A 5,461-nucleotide genomic window follows, 5' to 3' on the forward strand; every position below is an offset into this window, starting at 1 on the left:
ATGTGTTTGTGTGTTTTTCTGTGATTTTAGGTATTTTCTGGCTGAAATTGAGGGACTTGAGCAGAAATCAGATTCAGAGGTTGAAAAAGGACTGCTGATGCTGTTGGATTCTGACCTCCCTGCACTCAAAGTGGATTTTCTGGAGCTACAAAACTCGAAATGGCGCGCTTCCAATTGCGTTGGAAAGTAGACATCCAGGGCTTTCCAGAAATATATAATAGTCCATACTTTGGCCAAGAATGAACGACGTAAACTGGCGTTCAACGCCAGCCTTCTGCCCAAATCTGGCGTCCAACGCCAGAAAAGGATCCAAAACCAGAGTTGAACGCCCAAACTGGCACAGAAACTGGCGTTCAACTCTACAAATGGCCTCTGCACGTGCAACACTTAAGCTCAGCCCAAACACACACCAAGTGGGCTCCGGAAGTGGATTTATACATCAAATACTTACTCATGTAAACCCTAGTAGCTAGTTTATTATAAATAGGACCTCTTACTATTGTATTAGGCATCTTTGGATTACCTTATGATCCTTTGATCACGTTTAGGGGGCTGGCCATCTCGGCCATGCCTGGACCTTTCACTTATGTATTTTCACGGTAGAGTTTCTACTCCATAGATTAAGGTGTGGAGCTCTGCTGTTCCTCAAAGATTAATGCAAAGTACTACTGTTTTCTATTCAATTCTTCTTATTTCGCTTCTAAGATATCCATTCGCACCCAAGAACGTGATGAAGGTGATGATTATGTGTGACGCTCATCATCCTTCTCCCTTATGAACGCGTGCCTGACAAACACTTCTGTTCTACATGAAATAAGCTAGAATGAGTATCTCTTAGATCTCCTAACCAGAATCTTCGTGGCGTAAGCTAGAATGATGGCGGCATTCATGAGAATCCGGAAAGTCTAAACCTTGTCCGTGGTATTCCGAGTAGGATTCAATGATTGAATGACTGTGACGAGCTCCTAACTCGCGATTGCAGGGCGTTAGTGACAGACGCAAAAGGATAGTAAATCCTATTCCAGCATGATCGAGAACCGACAGATGAATAGCCGTGCCGTGACAGGGTACGTGAGCATATTATTCACTGAGAGGATAAGATGAAGCCATTGGCAAGGATGATGCCTCCAGACGATTAGCCGTGCCGTGACAGGGCATTGGATCATTTTCCCGAGAGATGACCGAAAGTAGCCATTGATAGTGGTGATGTATCACATAAAGCCAGCCATGGAAAGGAGTAAGACTGATTGGATGAAGGTAGCAGGAAAACAGAGGTTCAGAGGAACGAAAAGCATCTCCATTCGCTTATCTGAAATTCCTACCAATGATTTACATAAGTACCTCTATCCCTATTCTATTATTTATTATTCGAAAACACCATTATCACTTTATATCTGCCTGACTGAGATTTACAAGGTGACCATAGCTTGCTTCATACCAACAATCTCCGTGGGATTCGACCCTTACTCACGTAAGGTATTACTTGGACGACCCAGTGCACTTGCTGGTTAGTTGTATCGAAGTTGTGACAATTATGAATTAAGATCAGAGCACCAAGCTTTGGAGCCATTACCAGGATTTGTTCGAGCTTGGAGATCACAATTTCGTGCACCAAGTTTTTGGCGCCGTTGCCGGGGATTGTTTGAGTTTGGACAACTGACGGTTCATCTTGTTGCTCAGATTAGGTAATTTTCTTTTTGTTTTGTTTTCAAAAATTTTTCAAAAATCTTTCAAAATTTTTTCTTTTGTTTTCGAAAAAAAAAAATTTGTTTTCAAAAATAAATTATTCTATGGCTTCAGAATTTTTAAGAATGAATTCTAGCGTTTCATGAAGCATGTTGAAGCCTGGCTGGCTGTAAAGCCATGTCTCAATCCTTATACCCAAGAGAAGAGCTTCTTTATCTTTCTTAGCCAATTGGCTGTTGAATGTAAGAAATGTCAGGCGTGTCATGTCTGAGTTACATGCTAAAGCTTGGCTGGCTATTAAGCCATGCCTGACCCTTTGATTGGAGCTTTAGAGCATAAGATTCCTGGAATTCATATTAAAAATTTTGAAATCCTTATTTTTCTTTTTCAAAATAATTTTTCGAAAAATATAAAATAAAAATTCAAAAAAATTTAGAAAATCACAAAAATAAAAAATATTTCATGTTTCTTGTTTGAGTCTTGAGTCATATTATAAGTTTGGTGTCACATGCAAAAGCATCTAGCATTTTTCGAAAATTTCATGCATTCATAGTGTTCTTCATGATCTTCAAGTTGTTCTTGGTAAGTCTTCTTGTTTGATCTTGAGGATTTTTTTTGTTTTGTGTCTTTTCATGTTTATCATATGCATTCTTGAATTCTTAGTGTCTAAGCATTAAAGAATTCTAAGTTTGGTGTCTTACATGTTTTCTTTGCATTAAAATTTTTTCAAAAATATGTTCTTGATGTTCATCTTGACATTCAAAGTGTTCTTGGTGTTCATCTTGACATTCATATCATTCATACATGCATTCATTGTTTTGATCTAAAAATTTCATGCATTGCATCTTTTTAGAGTTTTTCTGTTGCATCATAAAAATTCAAAAATCAAAAAAAATATCTTTCCCTTTTTCTCTTATCAAATTCGAAAATTTGAGTTGACTTTTTCAAAAATTTTTAAAATCAAGTTGTTGCCAATGAGTCAAATCAAATTTTCAATTTGAAAATCTTATCTTTTTCAAAATCTTTTTCAAAAATCAAATCTTTTTCAAAATTCTTAGTTATTTTCGAAAATTCCAAAAATATTTTTCAAAAATCTTTTTCTTATTTTTATACCAAATTTTCGAAAATAACATAATCAATTAATGTTTTGATTCAAAAATTTGAAGTTTGTTACTTGCTTGTTAAGAAAGATTCAAACTTTGAGTTCTAAGAATCATATCTTGTGATTTCTTGTGAATCAAGTCATTAATTGAGATTTTAAAAATCAAATCTTTTTCAAAAAACTAATTTCTATCATATCTTTTCAAAAATATTTTCTCATCTTATCTTTTTCAAAAATATCTTTTCAAAATATCTTTCCTAACCTCCTAACTTCCTATCTTTTCAAAATTTGTTTCAACCAACTAACTAACTTTTTGTTTGTTTCTTAACTTTTTCAAAACTACCTAACTAACTCTCTCTCTCTCTAATTTTCGAAAATATCTCCCCTCTTTTTCAAAAATTTCTTTTTTATTAACTAATTATTTTTATTTTTAAATTTAAAAAAAATAAAAAATAAAAAATTTTGAAAATTTCTAACATTTTTCAAAAACCATTTTTCAAAAATCACTAACTCTTTTTCAAAATAATTTTCGAAAATTATCCCTCTCTCATCCTATTCTATTTATTCATTCATATCCTAACATCTCATCTCACATCTCTTCCATTCGTACAGTTGTGTTTCTTCCTTTACATCACATTCTTTGTCTCCCCCTCTTTTCTTCCACTCACAAAGGGATCCCTATACTGTAACATAAAGGATCTCTATTATTATTATTATTTTTCTGTGCCTTCTTCTTTGTCATATGAGCAGGAGCAAGGATAAGAACATTCTTGTGGAAGCAGATCCAGAACCGAAAGGACTCTGAAGAGAAAATTAAGAGAAGCTAAAATACAACAATCCAGAGATAACCTTTCAGAAATTTTCGAACAGGAAGAGGAGATGGCAGCCGAAAATAATAATAATGTAAGGAAGATGCTTGGTGACTTTACTGCACCTAATTCCAATTTACATGGAAGAAGCATCTCCATTCCTGCCATTGGAGCAAACAACTTTGAGCTGAAACCTCAATTAGTTTTTCTGATGCAGCAGAACTGCAAGTTTCATGGACTTCCATCCGAAGATCCTTTTCAGTTCTTAACTGAATTCTTGCAGATATGTGATACTGTTAAGACTAATGGAGTAGATCCTGAAGTCTACAGGCTCATGCTTTTCCCTTTTGCTGTAAGAGACAGAGCTAGATTATGGTTGGATTCTCAACCCAAAGACAGCCTGAACTCTTGGGATAAGCTGGTCACGGCTTTCTTAGCCAAGTACTTTCCTCCTCAAAAGCTGAGCAAGCTTAGAGCTGATGTTCAAACCTTCAGGCAGAAAGAAGGTGAATCCCTCTATGAAGCTTGGGAAAGATACAAACAGTTGACCAAAAAGTGTCCTTCTGACATGCTTTCAGAATGGACCATCCTGGATATATTCTATGATGGTTTATCTGAGCTATCAAAGATGTCACTGGACACTTCTGCAGGTGGATCCATTCACCTAAAGAAAACGCCTGCAGAAGCTCAAGAACTCATTGACATGGTTGCTAATAACCAGTTCATGTACACTTCTGAAAGGAATCCTGTAAGCAATGGGACGCCTATGAAGAAGGGAGTTCTTGAGGTTGATACTCTGAATGCCATATTGGCTCAGAATAAAATATTGACTCAGCAAGTCAATATGATCTCTCAGAGTCTGCATGGAATGCAAGCTGCATCCAACAGTACTCAAGAGGCTTCTCATGAAGAAGAAGCTTATGATCCTGAGAACCCTGCAATAGCAGAGGTAAATTACTTAGGTGAACCTTATGGAAACACCTATAACTCAACATGGAGAAATCATCCAAATTTCTCATGGAAGGATCAAAAGCCCCAACAAGGCTTTAATAATGGTGGAAGAAACAGGTTTAGCAATAGCAAGCCTTTTCCATCATCAACTCAGCAACAGACAGAGAACTCTGAACAAAATGCTTCTAATTTAGCAAATCTAGTCTCTGATCTATCTAAGGCCACTGTAAGTTTCATGAATGAAACGAGGTCTTCCATTAGAAATCTGGAAGCACAAGTGGGCCAGTTGAGTAAAAGGATCACTGAAATCCCTCCTAGTACTCTCCCAAGCAATACAGAAGAGAACCCAAAAGGAGAGTGCAAGGCCATTGACATAAGTGCCCTGGCCGAACGTGTGAGGAGAGGAGAGGACGTGAATCCCAAGGAGGAAGACCTCCTGGGACGTCCAGTGACCAATAAGGAGCTTCCCTCTGAGGAACCAAAGGACTCTGAGGCTCATCTAGAGACCATAGAGATCCTATTGAACCTCCTTATGCCCTTCATGAGCTCTGATGAGTATTCCTCTTCTGAAGAGAATGAGGATGTTACTGAAGAGCAAACTGCCAAGTTTCTTGGTGCAATCATGAAGCTGAATGCCAAATTGTTTGGTATTGATACTTGGGAAGTTGAACCTCCCTTGTTCATCAATGAACTAAGTGATCTGGATCAACTGACATTGCCTCAGAAGAGACAGGATCCTGGAAAGTTCATAATCCCTTGTACCATAGGCACCATGACCTTTAAGGCTCTGTGTGACCTTGGTTCAGGGATAAACCTCATGCCCCTCTCTGTAATAGAGAAACTGGGAATCTATGGGGTGCAAGCTGCTAAAATCTCATTAGAGATGGCAGACAGCTCAAGAAGATAGGCTTAT

At 37.3% G+C, this 5,461-nt stretch overlaps 1 non-coding gene across 1 annotated transcript; it reads right to left on the bottom strand.

Moving 5' to 3' along the window:
* Positions 1-4,063: 4,063 nt before the first annotated feature.
* Positions 4,064-4,171, bottom strand: LOC112725226 (small nucleolar RNA R71). The gene has a single exon (XR_003164348.1). It is a non-coding gene; the product is annotated as a small nucleolar RNA R71 (small nucleolar RNA).
* Between the last annotated feature and the right edge of the window lie 1,290 nt (positions 4,172-5,461).

This window comes from Arachis hypogaea, chromosome 11 (genome assembly GCF_003086295.3).
Source record: "Arachis hypogaea cultivar Tifrunner chromosome 11, arahy.Tifrunner.gnm2.J5K5, whole genome shotgun sequence".
NCBI lineage: Eukaryota > Viridiplantae > Streptophyta > Magnoliopsida > Fabales > Fabaceae > Arachis > Arachis hypogaea.